The sequence below is a fragment of the Prosopis cineraria genome, unplaced genomic scaffold, assembly GCF_029017545.1.
Source record: "Prosopis cineraria cultivar Desert tree isolate PC_DT_omini unplaced genomic scaffold, ASM2901754v1 PC14, whole genome shotgun sequence".
In the NCBI taxonomy this organism is placed as follows: Eukaryota; Viridiplantae; Streptophyta; class Magnoliopsida; order Fabales; family Fabaceae; genus Prosopis; species Prosopis cineraria.
This window is the reverse complement of record NW_026555345.1, coordinates 11,742,288-11,765,459: the sequence shown is the minus strand read 5'-3', so window position 1 is coordinate 11,765,459 and position 23,172 is coordinate 11,742,288.

Below are 23,172 nucleotides of genomic sequence, written 5' to 3'. Positions count from 1 at the left end.
AAAGGTCATTGGCATAGTAGAATCAACTATAGGTCAATGCTATTCTTCATTGTTAAATATTCCCTTTTTCATCACCTTGCCATTAACTTACCATTTGTTCATAGTGAATAAGCCCCACATTCATTTTTTTAAATGTTTTTTATTATAAAATATTTGAGTTCAAATTACTCATTAGCCCTTTAAGGTAAAGGTAAGAGGTAAAAATAATCTTTAATTCAATATTTTATAACAAAAAATATTTTAAAAAATTAAATGTGGAGCCCATTAATGGTGAACTAATGGTGGGTTAACAATAGAATGACGAGAGAGGTAAACTTTAACGTTGAGGGGCAAAATTAATTTATAGTTGAGTTTAGGGATAAAATTGAGGGAAAAAATGACCTTCAACCCAAAATCACAAACATGAGGGCTTGTAGAGAGAAGAGACACTATGAGTTTCAACCTAAATCGATGAATCCAAATCCCATACACTCAATCAAGCCCTCATGCTTGAGCTCTCTCTTCCCCTCCATTCCCATGCTGCTCTACAAGTAGAAATCAAGTCTTCAAATTCTACTCCCCTCTCGAACTTAGGTTGTCCTCAAGCTTTTCCAACATGCAAGGATGTCAACAAACTCAAGGGGTGTGAGATTTAGGTGTTGGTAAAAGACTTTTCTAGGTTTTGGATAAAAAACTAAAGAAGAATATGAGAAAAGAAGGAAAACCTATTTGCCAATGACGACGTGCTACCTCGACAATAATGGAAGCAACCTAGGTCAATGAAATTGATCATGTTGAGTCGCAAGCTTGGAAGCTAGAGGGGATGAGGAGGAAGGGTCAGGGGAATTGACATGTGGGTATGATTTTTTTATTTTAAATTTTTTAAATATGCCAGGTGGTTGGAAACTAGCAATTTAAAGTCAAATTAATAGTCAACATGCAGGTCCAACCTTGATAACAAGGCAACCTTGCACTAAATTGAAAAATGTTAGGGCACAATGAAAAACTTAAGGATATGAGATGTGCCTACATGAAAATTTTGAAGGTAGGTTTATACTTTAACCCTAAATTAGCTACAACAAAGTTCCATAGGGCTTGAGTGTATTTTCACAAATTTTTGAGACTTATTTATAAATAAATTTCTTATATGGCATATATTTGTAAGTTTTTCAATTTGCAATTATCATCTTAAAGTTTATGGAAAATGAAATTTTTTATACTTGAAATTTTCTTCCATTGCTAGTTTGGTCTTTTAAGTTTTAACTTTGATCTGAAACAATTCAATCCCTAAATTTTCTTCACTTGAAACAATTCAGTTTTTATAGTTTTTTGACATAGTACAATAATTTAATCTTTATAATTTCTTAATTCAATAAATTATAAGAAATTAATAAGTTGTATCAAATCAAAGTTCAAGAACTACATTGATAACTGAAAAAAAAAATTATAAACCAAAAATTATATTATTCCTAAAATTTATTAGTTATTTGAATCAGAAAATTAACTTGCGTTTTCGTATATTGCTCTAACTATTTACAAGAACCCTTTTAAAATTTACAAATGTCTTTTTGAAATTCATAAGTAAAAGAATTAGGATTTGAAGTTGGTTTCTTTCAATTAAATTTTAAAAGGGTGTTATAAGTTTAAAAAGTATAGCTATGACATTGCGATATAGAGTCGTGAATTCTAGCAACTGGAATAGTTGTAATTAGTAAATAGAATTGTTTAGTTAAAGCCAAGTTTATTTTGATTTTTTCGCTTGCAAATTTTTTTTTTTAAAAAAAGTGATTGTAATATGATATGATGTAGCTGTGAATCGTAAAAAGAAAAAAAGAAAATCCTTGTAAATGGATACTTTAACCTACAAAAACTCAAAATAATCTTTTGGTTTTAAGTAAAAAATAAATTTTAAAAAATGTAGTTATGATGGCGTTGTGATTTCTAACGGGGATAGTTTTAACTTGCAAATGAAACTATTTATTACTTGATGGAAACGATGTATTTACCCATTTGTGTTTTTCATGCTTTCTTATTGATGGCCACCCATGACATTTAGCTTTAGTGTACAATAGAAAGTCTTTTGATTTGATGTTTTGAAAAATAGTACTATATTCTTGTCACATTTAAGATATGATTAAGAACAATACGATATATTCTAATTTTCGAAAATAAAATGAAAAAGATAATGAGTTTCCAGAGACTTTTTTTTGTTAAATTTGCTAAAAAAATGTTTTAATCATGAAAAAAAATAATTCTTTTTTACGTAAAAAACTAGATTCTAACTCTTGTGGGAGAGAAAAAAACTATCACAAAATCACATTCTAATTAAAACATAATTAGTAATAAATAATACTATTAATGTTAGGTAAATTGAAAAATATTAGCACCCATACTGTTATAACATGAGTAAATACTACTCACACTTTTTATCTTGTTTTTCTCCGTAACATCCTGAATTTCAATTTAAAAAAATAGTTGCTAATCAAGAGTAAATTAATAATTGATTGATTGATTATGATTTGAGTGTTGGATTGACATATGATGTTGGTTGGCTATTATGTTAATAGGATCTAAGGGTGGAAGGATAGTTCGGGGACAAATGTGCATGTGAGATTAAACTCATTGTGCCAAGCATTACGGCAAGGGCTGTATGTGCTGCAGTGCATTGCACAGAAATTATTTAAAAGTTATTGTCTTCAGCTCATGAAATCAGAAGTAAGTGGGAAATACGTGTTTGGAGAAGAGAAGAAGTTCATCTCTGCTAGGACTTGCATTATCTAGTGATTGGGAGTCTACTTCGACTACTGAATTATCACATAAGTATCATACAACTCTAAGCTTCATTTTTATCTCATTTTCATTGAATTTGATCAGTTGATAAATCAAATCAGGAAGTTTTAAGGTGTTGGAATTTAAAAAGAAGGTTTAAAAAGGGTTTTCGAATACAAAAATAAGATTTTGTAACTAATCTAGAGTTAAATAGTTGAATTTCAAGAGTTTAAACTCAAAATAGCCTAAATAATTAGGTTAAAATTGAGAAATTGGTTGATTAGGTGAGTTAGAAGATTATTATGGTCATTTGGACAGCCTATAGAGCTAGTAACTATAAAAAATGGATTACATGAGTTCAAAAGGTTATAATTAAACTGTTTTATGTGTTAAGGGATTTGATTTAGCTAAATTAATACCCGTATAAATGTTGGGAATTGATTGAGGAACATTGCATTGTGTAGATTGAGTATTTGAGACATTTCTTGTGAGAATCTACTGTTGGATAGGGAGGCACAGCAAAAGATTAAAATTTTAAAATCCCTATCCTGGTATGGACCGAACGAACTCGTTTAAGTCAAGGTAGATAGAAGAGTTACCTTTTAATTCTTTAAACTTGGCACACATTCTCTTCAAGAGTTTGGATCTTAGGACCTAACAACATAGATCTGCTCCCTCTATCGGTATCCACATGAACAACTCTCTAACTCGAACAGCGTGCTAGTGCTCCCATCATTTATTCTTCTTTGAACATTGGTTTTCCTTTTTATAGGATGTTTTGTGGCTCTCAAAGTGTCTTCGCCATCAGAACTTTTCTAACTCTTTCATCCTTCATAAAAGACGTCCCTATCTATATATAGTATATGGATCAGGGTTTTCATTTTTCACTTAAAAGTCCATGAAAATTTAATTAAATTTATATCATAAATTTAATTCATGATATCATATCTAATTCAAATTTATCTTATAAATTTAAATTATAAAACTGACATGATATTCTCTCATATCATGTTAGTTATTGAATTTAATCTATCATATAAAATTAAATTTAAAACTAACAATATACTATATATCACATATACATATTATATATATTTAATTTTATATATCATATACATATATCATATATATATATATATGACACACAAACACATATATCAATATATATATATATATATAATTATATTTTGAATTTTATATCTCATATAAATATATATATTTGAATATTTATCAAATAAATATTCAAATATATATATATATATATATATAAAATTCATTGACCTTATATTACATTCATTGAATCTAAACATATTCCAGATTCAATTAATTAGGACATTATAGCTCGAGTTGGGCTGTTTTGTGTGCAACTTTATAGGCCCATATGAAATTGACAATAGACTAATTACGCTATTAGCTCATAAGTCATAAGTGGCCTCTAACAAGACATTACAACTACCCAATTTATATGAGGATCGATGATCCGATGTATCCTATCATGCAACCGTATCACATCCCTTTTGTCACGTGATATTTTGATCAAGTATGAGACATGAAATTATCATTCTCCTTTACCTGACCATTACTTTCTCGATCTCTGAGTAGATTGACAGTAGTAATGAAAAAATCCTTTCTATTATAGTATGGCTATACATTTTCTCAGTCTTACTCATCAAGGGATCCAGTAATATCTCTCACTTAATGCGAAGGACAAATTCCATCTTGACCACTCATATTTCTTTACATGAATATCACTAAACTCAATCATAACCTTTATAATCACTCGGTCAAAGGTGACTTTTGACTAGGTCAAAATTCAATGGTCATCATGTAAGAATCCATGATGATCTCAAGTCAAAGGGCTTAGTGATATAGTTATATATGAGATAAGCTTATGACTTGTATCATGCAGCTTTCTTATAGCGAGTCGATCTAGCACCTTGTACTCTTTCAAGTGCCTATGACTTTGATTTGTATCTCTATAATTAATTAAATTTATACTAGTCTTCTTTTATCTTTGATCCCTCATAGATGATCGACTAGGGACATTTAGAATAATCACTATAGTTTGTCCAAGGATACAGTTATCATATTGAACATGCAATTGATATGATAACAAAAGAGAAATTCATTAAATAACAATGTGCATAGTACAATGATTGGCCCTAGGGTGCAATTTCCAACATCTACGCCCTTGGGAGTTCAGAACGATTGGTAACCCTTAGTAGTTAGGGTAAAAGGTAACTAGAGTAACCCTTTTACTTATTTGTTTGTGAAATTGTTTATAAATATTTTGTATAACTATGTGTATTGTGTTATGAACTGATATAGTATCAATATAATGAAAAAATATGCATGCAAGTGTGTGAGTATTGATTGAAATGTATGAGATGAGACATATGCATTACATCCACGAGTATACCCTAGACTAGGGTAGGGGGTTGCGGCCCTACTCTGTGTAAGTCTAAGAACTTCTAAAGGTCTTGAGCGTAGAGCTTGACTCCGCTAGGAAGGACCTAGGAGACCACCCATATGCGAAGAGGATTACTTGGTTAGAACAGAGATATGGTGGGCCATATTTTGTGTAAGACTAGAAGTCCTAGTCCGAGCATAGAGCTTAGTCCGCTAAGTGGAATTGTGAATGCATGAGCATGGACATGATGTATGGATGGATATGAATTTGTATATATGCATATTATACTATTTTATTAAAAAAATATGCTACTTTATCTCTTATTTATGATTTTGCTTATTAAATTAGGATTATATCTGAGTTATTAGAACGTATGTCTCACTCCATTACCTTTATACACAGGTGAAGAGAGCATGAGAAGGCTAAGAAAGGAAGCGAGAAAAGTGTAGCCTCACTTGATAAGGATATGACTATCAATTATGTATAATGAATGTATAAAGTTATAGTTAGAGATTTAAGTTGCCAATTAAGATGCATAAGTGTATGTGATTATAGCTATGTGAATATATATTTGAATTGTGATTGAATACTTGCTTGTATATATGATATCATATCTCACTAAGGGTACCATAGTAATGGGTACGTGGTAGGCTTAGATACCAAACAAGCAAGTGTATGCTATTGTGTAACTTGTTCTACTTGTATTGGACATGAATTGTTATATGAAATTGAGTATATTTATGAGAACTTGACACAAATGATGAGGCTGAGCCTCATTTAGAAGAGTCAAGTATATTGTAATTCCTGACTATATGGTGAGTTTGAGCCCTATATGTAAGAGTCAGATAGTTAAAAGTTAAACAAGTCTATGTATGTATATGTACTTGTATGTGCATGTCTTATATAAGTCCATAGTTGTGTAATGTGGAACTGAGAGGTTAAAGTGATTATATGATGTGATATATGCGATTAAATGTGTTAATCAGGTATAAGAAATCCTTTTAGACTTCGTTCGGGGCCTAAAGTGGTCTAATGGAACAAGAAATAAGAAGTGAACACTTAAAGTGCAAGTTTTAAAAAAAGTAGCTTTTTACACCAAGGTGTCTAATTTAAGATATGACCATTAGATTATGTCTAAATTTATCTCATTAGTTAGAACATGTTATAAGTTTTGTGAGGGGGTTTGAATCACTCGAATCGAAAATCAAATGTGAAATTGACGTACGACAAAAGTTCCTCTTTCAAATTGTCATATGACAGCAAAATCCACCATAGTGCATTGTGTACTACACTGCGGTGTATGATACAGAGAAGAATATAGCACATTATTTTGTACTACATGCCACAGCGCATGGTGGGGTAAGCCACGATACATGACATTTTTTTAGGGAAAATGATTTGTGTCTCTTTGAGTTTTAAATTTATAGTTATGCTTTTGTAAACCCTCTTATTTGAATATGTTTTTGGCAAAGTTGGGATCCCCCATTTTAAAAAAAACAAATCGAGGGTTATTACTTTGATATTATACTGTAATTGTAATGTAATATATCTGAATGTGATGGTAAAGTCTGGATTGAGTAAGGACTTTACATTCTTTCCCTATAATTTGCATATTAAAATTATGGGAAACATAACTTTAGATCCTTACACTTTACTTATGTTTTGCTATAGATCCTTACACTTTTTTGTGTGCTTTAGATCCTTATATTTTTATTTTTTAATATTCTAGGTTTCCTTAATATACCTATACTTTGTTCATTTAGGAACTCAGAACACCAAAAAATAAAAGTGTAGGGACCTAGAACACTAAAAAAATATAGGGACCTATAGCAAAATACGAGCAAAGTGTAGGGACTCAGTTATTTTTTCTCTATAATCATTGAACAAATTTGTGCAAATGAAATTGATCTTATAAACATATGAAAAGAAGAGTCAAGTTATAGTATAACAATAGCTCATGCACAATAATAACTCCTATTTTAACAGCAACAAAACATGACAACTAAAATCCCTTTGATATTCAGTCTCAAAATCCTTTAATTTAATCACTACATAATGGAAACTTTGAGAAGTGGTACATCTTGAGTTTTTCACATAAACAAAGGAAATCAATTCAACATGATGTTAAAAGAAATGTCATCATAGTACACAACAAAAAGGCATTTTAGGTGACTTTACTAGAAAATCATCATACCATGTCAATAACTTTACAAAAGAAAACACAAAGGACTTGACCACCCATTGTTACTAAAGATTAATCACGTATAGGGGAAGTTTTTTTCAAAGCTAAAAAGGGCGTTTTGACATTGTCATGGAAGATTGTATGTCACTTATTATAGTTGACATAGGAAAATGAACTAACAAATGACAACTAATGAAAAAAAAAGTGAAGAAGTTTAGCTAAAAGTAACTCAAGGTAAAAGCCAAAGTCTATAAGCTCCTGCAAACAAGTGAGTGTAGGCAATGAAAATTAAGTCTAGGCTATTGGAATGAAAAGTACTTAAAATATATTAAACCTCATAACAGTAAGGGTTTGATAATAAATATATTCAAAGTTAAATAACATACTGTTATTGTTTGCAAGTCATGTGAAAGGTTATATTATGCTAACAAAGAAAAAAATAACCATAACCTATATCTTTCCTTTCAAGTACTAGAAAATCATCACATGATATTAATAACTTTACAAAAGAAACACACAACATACTTGATCACCTATTATTGCCAAAGATTGATCATGTATAGGAAAAGTTTTTTCAAAGCTGAGGGGAGGGGTTCCAATACTTGTTGGAAATTGTGCCTTAGGACCAATTATTGTACAATAAACATTGTTATTTAATAAATTTCTCTTTTATTATCATATTAATTTCATGTTCACTATAATAATTGTATCCTTAGACAAACTATAATGATTGTCCTAGATGTCCATAGTCAATCATCTATGAGAGATCATAGATGAAACAAGACTAGTATGACTTTGATTAATTATAAAAATATAAATCAAAGTCATAGGCACTTGAAAAAGTATAAGGTGCTAGATCGATCCACTATGAGAAAGCTGTATGGTACAAGTCATAAGTTTATCTCATATGTAACCATTTTACTAAGCCCTTTGACTTGAGAACATCATGGATTCCTACATGATGACCACTGAACTTTGACCTAGTCAAAAGTCACCTTTGATCGAGTGATCATAAATGCTATGATTGAGTTTAGTGATATTCATGTAGAGGAATATGAGTGGTGAAGATGGAATTTGTCCTTCATGTTAATTGAGAGATATTATTGGGCCTCTCGATGAGTAAAATTGAGAAAATATATGACCATAGTACAGTGGAAAGGGTTTTTTCATTGTTATATCAGTCTACTCAGAGGTTGAGAAAGCAAAGGTTAAGTAAAGGAGAATGACAATTTCATATCTCACACTTGACCGAAATATTGCGTGACAAAAGAGATATGATATGATTCTATGATAAGTTGCACCAAATCATTGATCTCTATATGAATTGGGTAGTTGCAATATCTTGCTAGAGGCTATTTGTGACTTGTGGGCTAATAGCGTAATTAGCCTATTGCCAACTTCATATAGGCTTACAAGGTCGCAAACAAGAATAGCCCGACGCAAGGTATAATGTTCAAGTTTATTAAATTTGAAATATGTCTAGATTCAATGAATGTAATATAGGATGAACAAATTATATATATATATATATATTTAAATATTTATATGAAATATAAAATATAAAATATAATTATATATATATATATATATTTCTAAAATATATGTATTCATGTTTGTATATATATATATTTGAAATATATTTACACACACACATATATGTGTATTTTTATGTATACATATACAATATATATATATATATATAAAATATTATATTGTGTTAATTTTAAATTTAATTTTATGTGATAGATTCAATTTAATAACTAATATGGTATGAGAGAATATCATGTCACTTTTATAATTTAAATTTATAAGATAAATTTGAATTAGATATAATATGGATTAAATTTATGAGATAAATTTAATTGAATTTTCTTTGGCCCATTAAAGGAAGATTAAAACTCTAATCTATGTAAAGGATAGATGAAGGGGGCATGTTTCCTTATGAGAATCAAAAAAGTTCGAACGGTGAAACACATTGAGAGCCACAAAAATGCTCTAGAGAAAAAGGAGTTCAACATTTTGAGAAAACAATTGAACATTTTTCAAGCATTAGCACACCATTCGAGTTAGAGAACTATTCATATGGATACTAATAAAGGGAGTAGATCTACATTGTCAGCTCCTAAGATCTAATTTCTTGAAAAAAACACGTGAAAAGCTCGCAATTAAAAGGTAATTATTCTATTCACCTTGACCTAAACGAGTTCGTTCGGTCTACATGATGATAGAGATTTAAAATTTTTAATCTTCCACTATGCCTCCCTATCCAACAACACTATTATGGTAGATTGTATGTTGCCATATTGTAGTTGACATAAGAAAATAAACTAACAAATGACAAAGAAAAAGGTAAAAAGTTTAGCTAAAAGTAACTCAAGGTAATACCAGAGTCAATTGCTATAAGCTCTCACAAAACTAACATGAAAGTGTAGGATATACAAAAAGTAAAATGGATCACCTAAGATCTTACGAACTGTAATACTTTCACAAAACTGACATGATAGCAAGTGTGTAGAAGACATATCAAAGGATTTGAAAAAGATTTGAAAAACTATGAGCAAATCCAAGAGAAGTTCAAAATTCAAAATAACAAACTCTTGAGAGTTAAACTTGGAAATGCATAGGGGTAAGTGAAGCATGGGGAAAAGCCAAAATATTTTACAATGGCAATAGCTAAGCATTACACTTGAACCTAGGTAGAAAATAACAAGAAAGGACAATTTCTTCCACTAAACCTATTAAAATAGTTAGAAGGCCATTAACTACAAGCAATTATTGCTATTTTTTTAATTAAATCATATAGTAACTATTATTTCAAATTTTTTAAAGTTTTAATCTTTTTATACGCAACATAAATCTTCAAAAATGTTTTAAATTGACATACACAACTAAATATAAAACAAATGTCAACTAATTAGACAGAAACTAAGACTCTAATCATTTATCTATAAAAAGAAGATTTGCTCATAGGCTTGAACATATAAGAATGAGATCAACAAAAAGACAAAGGTTCACATGAGAGAGAAGTAACATACTCCTTATAAAATAAGTGGTATATAACAACAAATCTCAAAGTGTAGTTGGACACTAAAGACAATTAATAAATATCATGAAAAGTAATATATTTATGTGAGATTATCACAATTAATTAAAATCATCACAACTATGCACTTTCCATGAGGTTACAAGCTTTTTAGATTTGTGTAACTCAATTTTTTAATTGACAAAAATTGCCCCAAAAAATGAGTATGGGAAAAGGGATAGTATTATTACACACCTAAATCAAAGAAGAAACACATACAAGAATAATCTCAATTAGATAAGCTTTCGAAAGCTTTCCCAAGATGGACAAAGTGTCTCATAGCAGATTGCAATTGAGATACAAAAGTAAAGCAACAAATGTCAACTAATAAAAAAAATAAGGCAAAAAGAGATAAAATTAAATCTAATAAAATGAAGAAAATAACTGCATGGTTGGCAAGTGATAAAAATAAGCACACTCTAATATCAAGGAATTTAAAAATTTGAACCATTAAATAATCTAGTATGTAGCACTCATGTTAAAAAAATACTTCAAAATTTAGGAAAAACATAAAGAAATTGGTAAAAAGGAAGCCTTGTACATAAGCTAAACTTATGAAATATAAATTTCTAATTTTACATATAAAATAAAATCAGTTGACAAATATTGCAAAGGATTATGCTAAAATTTGAAATTTTGCACATATAGTATGGCAGATGTAACATCTTAAATTTTTAATCCAAAAATTAATTGCTAATTAAGGATAAATTAGTAAATTAGTATATTAATTATATTAATCATAATTTTGGATGGTGAATTGACATTTTGGGTTGTTGGACAATCGTATGATTAGGATTGAGTGGAAGTATTACAATTTGGGACAGAGTATGTGAGCTGAAGTGAAAATTGTCTTACTATGCCATGCACTGTGGCATGGCATAATGTGTTGCAGCACATAAAGCATATATTTGAATATGAATTGTGTGGATCAACTCATAGACCAAAGGAGAAATAGGGAAAAGAACATGAAAGGAGAGGGAGAGGAAGGAAGATATGTATGTGTATGCGATCTCGAGTACTTAGGAGTTTATTTTGACTTGTCACTTACTGGGTAAACTTTGTGCCTCTCTACTCTCCAATTCTACTTGCTTTTTCTTAGTTGAGATATAGAGAAATTAAATTAGGGAGTTTTGAGAGTTGTTTTCTAACTCAGTAATTGTGGAAAGGCTATTGGGAGTTAAATTAATGATTTGTGACTAGTATGTTAGTTAATAGTTGAGCTTTAAAGCTTTGGGCTTAGTTTTAGGAGAGTTAAAGTATGAAAACCTTATATGGATAATAAGGAAGTTAATGGACGTTATTTGAGTGCTTATGAAAGGTGAATATCACTTCAGGTTGCTTAATGGAAGTGATTAGATGCTTAAGTTATTTTAATTGTACTAAAAAGTACTTATGTTCAATTTTGAAATTGACATGGCTTACGAGTTATCTTAGGCAAGTGATAGTGAATAAAGAAATAGTATCATGTGTAACCCTTTTTAGTATAGAAAGATTGAGATAACCAAATAATTCATACTGTTGATTGGCTAGTTTAATTGTTTATAAGTACAAATTGTAATATGATATATTTTATTGTATGTTGGCATGATTTGAAACTTGTATGATTTGAAATTTGAAGATCTTTTGATTTGCAAACTGTATTTACTCAAGGAAGTTTGTTTTACAAGCTAATTAAGAATAAAATGCTAATATGGTATAGTAATTGCACACTATGTATAATAGTCATGATCATGATAGAGAGTAGGAGTTCACCATAAGTGAAGTACTGTAAAAATTCATATAGTTGGGCTGACATTATGGGACATCTTGTGCAGCAACATGTGAAGTACTATTACCATGGGACATCTAGGCAGTCATTACATGATATGAGCTTCTTAATACCTAAAACGGTGCATCATTTGAGTATATGACACTCCGATTGTGTGTGTGATATGGGGAGTCCGTAGGCTAAAAGTGGGATAGAACACCTTTGGCTGGGCAGTTCTCCTATGGAAGGTGAGCTTGGATTAGTTATATAGAATTAGTCCAATGTGTGGCCTATAGATTCAATCGGAGGTAGATGCGGAGATTCAATTCGATGATATGATCATGCATGTGATATTTACTTTATAACTATATATTTATGCATTAGCTTGTAAATGGATAATATTTTATTTACTTCTTTATGGTTTTATTTATTAATAGATAGCTTTGGATTATTTTGGTTATTAGGACTTTGTCTCATCCTATGGTTAGTATTTTACAACTTTAGATGCTAGTTGTAGCAAAGAAAAGGACCTAGGCTAAGACTAGTGGAGCTACTGCATTGATCCTTTTGGAATTGTGTAATAAATTTGTATAATTGTATATATAAATGTTTACAAGTTGCCATAGAAATGCATACATTTTTTAGTTACGCTTGTATGATTGTGTGTGTGTGTATCTTAGCTTTAAGGTGTAAAAATGTGTGAAATGTGACAGGAAGGTTGAGATACTTGTACAAGGGCAAGATTATATGTTTTGAAATTGTTATGATGTGAGAAATTTTTCTAAAAAGTAAATATGTATATATGTGTGTGCAAAATGGCCCTATTTTGATGTGAATTAGGGTGGTTGGATGACCAAATGGTATCACTATTGCATGATTATTGATATATCTGCTCAATTAGGTGTATAATGTTTCATTGGATGTGATCAAGGCCTTAGTGTGGATAATGACACAAAGTTGTAATTTGGAATGCTCGAATGTGGAAAAGTGACAACAAGTAGTCATTTTGTATTTAGGTGGCTAATTTTCAAAAGAAATTTCAGATTAAGGTAAAACTTATGTCATTAGTTAGATTATGAGAAAAACTTCATGTGGACACTTGAATCACTCCAATCAAACCTTATATGTGGAAATGCTGTATATTGGAAGTTCATCTTAGATGAATTGTCATGATTGTAATTTATTTCATATGCATCGTGGCACTTGGCACAAAACAAGAAAGAATTCCTCCATGCCATATATTGCAACATGACACATCTTACCTTTTATATTCTAAGTATGCCATTAAATAGTAGGAGGTTAATAAAAGAGCACTTACAAAGCATATGCAATGGAACTTTTTTAAAATAAATTTCTTTCTTAACTACTCTTTAAAGCCATACCCTTTTGTTTCTTAGTCAATTAAAACTCATCTTTATTTCTTTTTGAAGAATGGAATACGTAGACAAAATAAGGATAATCAATCACTATCAAGCTCAGGAAATTTTTTTAAAAGAACTCTTCTTTTACTCTTAATCATGTCCTTTGAGCTTTAGTGAGATTTCCATCGTTATCTTTCTTAATTTAGCACAGTCTCTTACTCTCTTTCTCTCATCGTGCACCTTTAACTTCTATAACATTATGTTGTGCTTATGTACATAGGTACAATCATCAATAATAATTATAACTTCTTTATGCCATGACCTATATGACACTTTAAAGTCTAAGGGATAGGTGGACTAAGTGTCCCCTTAATAGATATAAACTTAGCTAGTAGTAAACTTCTGTCTACTTACAAGCCACCTAACTTATGCCTTAGCATTTTCTTTATTACTGCATTAGTGCCTGAAAGGTTAGTAAGAGGGAATGAGATTCAAGAGAATCTCAATAGCAAAACAATATAACTCAAGTACTTAAAGAGTGATATATTTTTCATAAACATTTAAAGCCATGTAGATAAACATCATAATCATAGCATGGAAAATCACATTGGCCAAGGAATCCAGCATAACATCATCATCATAAACATTTTATAAATTTAACATTCATAATCATATATGGCAAGTATATCATCTTATAACAAACTCATGAAATAAATGTAAGAGTTTCATAGTAGTTTGCTACCTAACTCAACTACTTCCTCTTAAGCCTCTAACCTTAGGATATGTTCATAAATATCAAATCCTATTACAGAAATTTAATACTAGATTTAAAATTAATATAAAACTTCTTTAATAATTAAAAAATGTACCCTAATCTACCCTAGCTTAACTTAAGGACTAAATTATGTGCCCTATACTGGCATATGGACACTTGAATATACCGTTAGATTAAACATGACACACGGCTTTAACTCTAAATAGAAAGTGACTTGGCATCACATGACTTTAAGGGAAACTTTCCTTTTAACCTATAACCTTGTTAAAATTTTCTTGCATGCCTTTCAAGCTTATCATGTTCTAAGTGATCGAATTGGGTATCATTCATTAGTAGTCCACAATCTAATAACACATAAGCAATATCTATAAATTCTTTAACATAAACAAAGCTTGAAAAACCATAAGACAATTACTTTCCCCCATGCTTTCAGCCAAGTACTTGTTCCTTAGACCTCTTAGAGCTCTCATAGGACTCAAACATTAATTTGCATACATTACATTAACTTTTAAAGACATAGAAAGATAAATTTTAACCTCAAGTCAATGCTAGCACATGTCATGTACTAATATCCTATACTTGGTGAACATCTTGCACAACTTCCCTAGGCCTCTAGGATACCATTCATGAGGTTACATAACTTAACTTTGCTATAGAACCTTCATGACTTGGTGTCCTTAGATTATTGACCTTAAAGGAAACATCATCTTAACTTCTTTGACCATCAAGACTAGCTCTAGGTGGCAGCGAATGCTCTTAACATTCAAGCTTAGTCTAGGCCCAATCATGAAACATAAGGCCCCTTAACCTTGGACTTATAAATTCTCAAGTTTTTGCCCAATTAATTTATATTCTAGAATTGTACATTAACTTTGAAAAACCATAACTAATTATAAACAAATCATTAGGGTATATTTTATGTCTTTAATTAAACCTTGAGAAGTCATCTTCAATGAAAAAATAATTTCCATAAGACCTTATACACCATAAATAACTTATAAACTCAAGAATTATAATGTTCTAGATTTGTCATTTCATTTTCCAATTTTTGAACCCCAACTTTGAAAATTCATAACTTATTTATTAAAAATCATATGATCCCTATTCTAGTTTTCAATTAACCCTTTTAACTCAATGATATGGTAAAAAAACAAATTAGACAATCCATTATACATATGTTTCTAGAATTGAACACAAAGTTCATTATTGCAAAATCTCTTCCTATCACTTCTAGATTTTTAGCCTTAACTTGTAAAATTTATAACTAATTATGTACATATTTTATTTAGGCAAAACAAGACTCCAAATCTTAACATATCTTATATTTGTGTCCCAAATTTTATGGTTAGATTCAAATTACAATTTCAAAAACTACTATGCAATAAGGCAAACTTGAATCTGGACAGTGATGAACTTGTGTTTAAATCTCACACTATTGTTTCTCACCTAGAACTCTGCCAAATTGAATTTGAGTGAAGAGTGTTTAACTACACATTAATAGAGTGATAAACACAAGTGATATTCTATTGAGTGTATGAGGTACATCATGAGTGAGTATTCCTGCTTAAGGGAAAACTTTTTTCAAAAACCTAAAGTTGATTGTGTTAAGGCTCTCCATGAGAAGCTTACCAAACTTGAAAGAGAACTTTGAGAAATGAAAGTCATAGCTTCCCAAAGAGATGAAAGTCATTCTTCTTTTGGTAAAGAAGAAGGTCAGTCCACTAATAAGGGAAAGAAATGTCAAGCTAAATTTATCCTTTTTGACGAAAAGGTTAAATATCCACCATTCATGGGTAATCTAAATCTAGATGTTTATCTTGATTGGAAACTTAAAATGGAGCAAATCTTTTGATCCAATGATATGCCTAGCAAAAAGGAGGTAAATATGGCTACCCTTTAATTTTCTAATTATGCACTGATATGGTAGAAAGATTTTTTGATAAAGCATCAATTCCAACACAAAAAGCCTTCAAAATCTTGGAAAAAGCTTAAGAAGTACATGAGAAACAAGTACATAACCAGCTGTTACTATAAGGAGTTGCACAGAAAACTCTAAACTTTTGATCAAGGAAGCATGTCGTGGTTAAATATGTGCATGAACTTGGTATACTTAAAATGACACATGGAGTGTAAGAAGATGATCAAGCATCCATCACTTGCATCCTTAATGGATTAAAGCTTGAAATTAGACAACAGATTGAAATTGTATCTTTTGTTGAAAAAGAAGAGCTAATCCATAAAGCAATGATGTTAGAAATAAACTTGAAGGAAAAGAAGACTAAATCTTCTACTACATGGAGAGACTCTAAATCTATACCTAAATTGAAGAATTCTAAGGCCATTGAAAATTCCAAGCTAAAGGCCAAGGAAGAATTCTAGGGTGAAGTCTTTAATTCTAAACCTTCATATTCTGATAAAATCTCTACTATTGAATGTTTTAAATGTAAATAAAGAGGTCACAAATCTTCTCAATGTCCTAATAGGCATACTATTATTGTACTTGAAAATGGAGGTTATGATATTGAGCATTCTAATTGCAATTATGATGGCTATGATGATTCATATGAAAAATTCAAATGACTCCCTTGACAAAGAAGAAGGTCCTGCTACTAGAGAGGTCTTAGTTACTTTATGTGCCCTTAATACACAACCACAGGTTGATGTTGAAACTGAATAAAGAGAGTAGATATTTCAAACTCATTACTACATTCAGGATACTGGTTGCAATGCTATCTAACAACCCTTAGTTGTGTAGGCTCAAATTAACAAAATTAACTCTAATATAGTTTAGGATCAACCAAGATCAAATCTCTTAAGGAGTTGATATTCTAAAATTCAAATGGTTAAAAACACTAATAATATCTAAAAAAACCAATAAGAGCTATTTCTAATTTTTTCTTGTTTATTTTAATGAACTAAATTAGAATGAGTGTGTAAAACTATGAGTAAAATTAATGATATGGACTTTCATTAGATGACTCATCTACCTAATCCTTGCTTCTAATTTTGATTTTAATTTCTCTCCAATTAATTGGGTTAATGGTACTTATAATTTTTTAAGTTGAACACTGAGTTCCTTATTATAACTACTGGCTAATTAGCAATAATAAATAATCCAATGCTATAAAAATTACCCAATTGCTTAATAGATTAATTTGGACAGCCCCTAACCTTTTCCCCAACTATAACACAAGCTGTGTTCAATTGAGATTTTAAATACTAGCTAACAAATATAACAAGAATAATTGTGTCTCACTTATATAAATTGGCAAGTAATAATTTAATTCAACAAAGGAATGTAATAATTAAATTTGTCTAGCAAACAAACTAATCCAAAATTAATCTCAAACGCCTCAAGTATATCCCATTAGCCATACATTCATGAATTCAAAGACTTAGCATTAATATCTCAACAAATTCAGTCCCAATTTATGAATTAAAGAATTAAAAGGAAAAGAAAAATTTTCATTAGATTGGAGCTCATAGGTGTGCTTTTCTCTAAGAGAAGGAAGCAGCCTAGCCATGTATGAATTTGAGCTTCAAAACTTTGTCAAATAACTTGAAGAATGCTTCCACAGAAGCTTTGGAGAGTGAAATTTCAAGCAGCAAAATCTTCAAGAAATTGGAGCAAGATTGATAAGGTTTTGATGCGGATTGAGCGGGGAAGACAATGGTGAAGTCAAATCTTGATTTGGATGATTAAATGTTGAGAAATGGAGGAGAGAAGTAGAGAGTGAGCATTTCTACAAATTTTGAAAATGAAGAAGTTAATTCTCATTTTGCCAAGATCCCATCAAAAAAGAAAGGAAAAAAAGAATAATTAAAACTCAATTAAGAAAAACAAAAGTGAATGTTCTTTTTTCAAAAATCACACAGAGTGAGACAAAAAGGACTAAGGACACATTTGCTGAAGTTAGAAAGTGATAAAAAATGAGTTATTATGTAGGTGTCCTAAAGTAGTGTGAGTCTATGTGTGTTTATAAAAATATGTGAGTATGATAAATTTTTTATAAGAATATATTAAATGCTATAAATAATAAAAGTAATAAAGAAGAGAATTAATAAATCAAAATAAGACTAAACTATATGTATGCATGATGCAAGTAGAAAATAAAAATAAGAAAAATAAATAAGATGAAAAATTAGGAATTGACAAGCTATTCCCAAAATTACAAATTGAGTCCAATAAATCCAAATAATGCTCAAATACCCAAAACAATTGTCAAAAACTAAGAATAAAGGGAAATAAAATGATGTAAAAAATATGATTTATCACTATCTTTGATCTTGGTAGTCAAGTGACTTTGGCTAACACTATTCTTATCAAGAAGTTGAACTTGAAGACTGTCAATCATCCTAAGCCCTATAAGCTCCAATGGCTTAATGAACGTGCTCAAACCATAACCAAGCAAGTTATGATTTCATTTACTATTAGTAAATATGTTGATGATGGCCTTTGTGATATAGTGCTTATGATGGCTTGCTACTTATTGCTTGGGCTATCGTGGTGGTTTGACAAGTACCATGCATTATGGTCATAAAAACACCTCGTCTTTTGAACACCAGGAGCAGAGAACTATCTTATTGCCTATGAAGCCTATGTTGGCTTATAAAGATCAAAAGAAGATTGCAAGAGACTGTAAAGAGCTAGAAAAAGAGGGGAAAAAGAGAAAAAAGTTGAAAATCTATTTGTAAAAAAATAAATGAGGTGATGAGTGCAATTGAAAGTAAGGAACCACTCTTTGTATTATTGTGTAAAGATGTTTATTCTAACATTAACATTTCTTTTTCTAGTTGTGTTTCCTCTTTATTGCAGGATTTTGCATATGTCTTTTCTAAGGACTTACCCAAGGAATTACCTCCTTTAAGAGGTATTAAGCATTAGATTGACTTTGTACTCGAAGCAACTCTACTAAACAAACTAGCCTAGAAAAAAACAAAGAAGATTTAGAAGCAAGTTGAAGAACTTTTGCATAAGGGGTTGGTAAGAGAAAGTCTTAGTCCATGTGCTATTCCTATTTTATTAGTTCACTACAACATTTTTCTCATCTAGGAACATTTGAAAAATGTTGCTATAGCCTTGAAAACTGTTGCCTAAAAGTATAGGCAACATTTCACAAGTGTTGCCAAGTTAAGCAGTGCCAATTATTTTTTGCAACAGTTTTTCTATCTTTTGCCACACTTTTAAAAAATTGTTGCCTAAAATCATAACAACAGGCAACAGTTTTTGGGTATACCTATGGCAACATTTTAAAAATGTTGCTCTTATTAGGGACAGTTTAGAAGTATTGCCTAAACATTCAATAAGCAATAATTTTTTTATTACATACCTCAAGTATATAGGCAATAGCTTAAACATGTTGCGAATTTTATTAATATTTTGATATATAATAAAAAATTAAGTGATATTTATTATTGTCAATTCATAAATAAAAAACTAATAAAAAATACTAAATTGATTAACTTAATATTATATCAATATATTAATTTATCATAAGTAATACCTCAAATGGTTTCAACATGAGGATCACAAAAAACAAAAAAAAGTTACAGTTAACTAATTTAATACCAAATATGTCATATATGTCAAAGTATATGACCATTCACAAAAAATACAAACAAAACAAGTATTTACATATCAAAGTTGATGCATAATGTTTAATTAAGATTGACACCTATCATATTACTGCTCCTTGTCTGCATGCTCTACATTAATATCACCTTCCTACACAAAAAAGAAAAGCATTTATAAATATATGTCTAATAAAAAGCACAACATTCAACAAAATGATAAATACCTACATGGAAAGCATTCGTGCAACTCAAGAAAATTACTCAGGGGAAAGCATGAACATATAATCCATGTAGGAGGATAACATCAAAATATATAGAAATTGATTTTCAATATTTAATTATTATATATCAAATTAAATTAAAGCTTGTATAATATAAAAATGTTGACTTATATATGGTTATAAAGGTGAAGCTACCTTTCCATAAATTGGAACATGTGTTGATGTTGAAGAATATGCATGTGGCTGTCCGATCATCTTTTCTGCACTATTACCATCTCCAGGAGATGATCCAAATAAATCTTCAAATGATTCCATATCAATCCCTGGGTTGCAATGTTGCAAGAAGGCCTTAAAAGCATTTTGCAATTTATCCACTTTCATATTTAATGTAGCCACCTCATCTTCATGTGCTTTCCTCATAACATTAATTTCAGCATTTTTCTTCAAGACAGTTTGTGTGACTCTTCTTCCATAACAATGCACTGATCCAGGATGTTCCTTCCTAAACAAGGCTTGAAAAGCTTCCTTATTACTTTCACTATTATTCTCAATCATACCATGAAGTTGGGACTGGTAAGCAATTTGATAAGATGTTATAAAGTAATATAAACAATAAATCTTAAAAACATTAATTTTAGAATAGTTTTTTTTACTTACAATTATGTTATCATTTTCCTCATCAAGTTGTTTTCCTTTATTGCCTCTTCGAGTTTCAACAAACATTTCTGCTTGTGTTGGGTGTCTATTCTCTGTTATCCGCTGCAAAATAGTAACTATAGTATGAAATAAAATTAAAAAATATTAAAATGAGTAAGTGACATAAAAGTATTGATAATACCTTTCTTTCACGAAGAATAGCAAAGTTTGTAGTTCCCATTCAATGGTGCCACTTTTGTTGCGCTCTACTTTAGGTATTTCTTTCACTAATTGACTATACATAAATATTAAAAAAAATCAATGACTAATTCAATTTTGTTACATGGAGGAAAGCCAGGTATTAAAATCTTACTTGTATAATTTCTGAACTCTAATACTCACAAAGCTTCTTAAAATGAGATTTTGGTACCCTTGGAGGGCGATGTTTAAGCCTTTCTATCATGTCAGAGTATTTCAAGTAATGATTCTTCTTAATCTTTTGTTTATACCATCTCCATGCATCTCTGACAGTAGTCTCTACCCATCCTTTTGCTTCATCCAGCAAAATAAACTTTTGCTACAAAAACCATAATGAAAAGAAAGATAAATAAATGAAATTCATCATATTCTATATATATGTATGTATGTTTGTATGTATGTACGTATGTACTTGTATACATACATTAGTATATGTCCAAATTTCATTGACATTTGCTTCCGGCATAGCTTTCCAACTTGTATAAATTAAGGGACAGAATGTTGAATTTCTAGCCAATGTTCCTAAGAAAAGGCTGAGGCCAGATACTACTCTATTAGTTGGCCCAATAGGTTGACCTTCTGCATTTAAAACTACTTCTTCTCACTCTTCCAAGGTTCTTGCATGAATCTTTTTACACATAGTCAAACCACGAGTTTTATTTTTTAATGTTCCTATGTTCAATAAAGTTATTAGTAGAAAGATAAGAAATTATATTTGTTATCATTTTGTACATATCATGAAATAAGAAAATGATATACCTTTTGTACTTTCTTTGTTTGTGTTTGTCACTTTCACTTGATTCATTATTACTCCCTCAACTCTTGCAAAACCTTCCATATTTGTTGATTGTCTCAAGCCTTCATCTCTATTTCTTCCAGATGATGATCTATTTTGATTTGCTTTTACTATAGGTTGTGTAGAGTTTGGGTGACACTTGCTTGAAGGTTTTGAATTTGAATTTGATTTCTTATGTTGAATAGGATGCTTGTCTCTTTTATTGAAATCCTCAAAATCATCCACAAAAGCTCTAATAAAGTCATCAATTAATAATGAGGGGCATTGTGGCTTTCTTTTTGCCCTTTTCATTAATGTTCCTATTTTTAGTCATCAAAAAAATAAAATTAATCCATAGTATTTTTCATTATACAAATATCATGAAAAAAACCACAAGATTTACCTTCCATAGGTTCTTTGTTCTTGCTTGTCACTTCCGTTGATTAATTTCTCCCTCAACTCTTACAAAGCCTTTCATAGCTCTTAGCTGTGTAGAGTTTAGGTGACACTTGCTAGGAGGTTTCAATTTTAACTTTGATTGCTTTTGTTCAATAAGATTCTTGTCTCTTTGTTGAGAATCCCCAAAATCTCTACTAAAATCATCATCTAATAAGGATGGGCAGGTTAGGTTCTTTTTTACCCTTTTCATTGATGTACCTATTTTTGTCATCAATACAATAAACATAAGTCATAATATTTTTTATCATACATAAAACATCATGAAACAAAAGAAAAAAAATTGTTACCTTCTATAGGTTCTTTGTTTGTGGGTGCCACTTGCTCAACTTGTCCTTTCAAGTTAGTGTGATATTTTCTCTTCACCTTATCCTTTGGATTTTCCTTATGATGAGCTTGCTTTTGATTAGGACATTGAATTTTGGAGACCATTGTTTCTAAAGAATGCTTCTCTTGGTCCTTCTTTTGATTCTCATCTACCTCTTGAACTTTATTTGTGTTATTTCTTTGTATTTTATCAATTTTCTCTCTCTTTATTTGTTGAAATTTTTTTACTAGCTCCTTGCTTGACCTTACTTGGAATGGAAATTCAAAACTTCTTTTAGTAGGACTTTTACTTTTTTATCTCATGATAAATCCACAATTTTTTTACACCTGTAACTCTCTCCATTTTTGGGTTCACTATAAAAAAAAGACAATATATAAGGTGCCTACCAAAAACAAAAAGCAAGCCATCAAAAAAGACAATGCAAAAGGCTGATAATTAAATCAATAAGAAGAAAAAATTAAAAATAACTAATAATCAAAATAGTTATAAGAAATTAAAAGTTGTACATGAAAGAAAATTTACCACAAGTTATATACCCTCTCCCTTGTTGCAGCAGTAACCAAGAATCTATTAGTGAAAACCAAATTACTTGAACATCTGCATTTTAACACAAATAAGA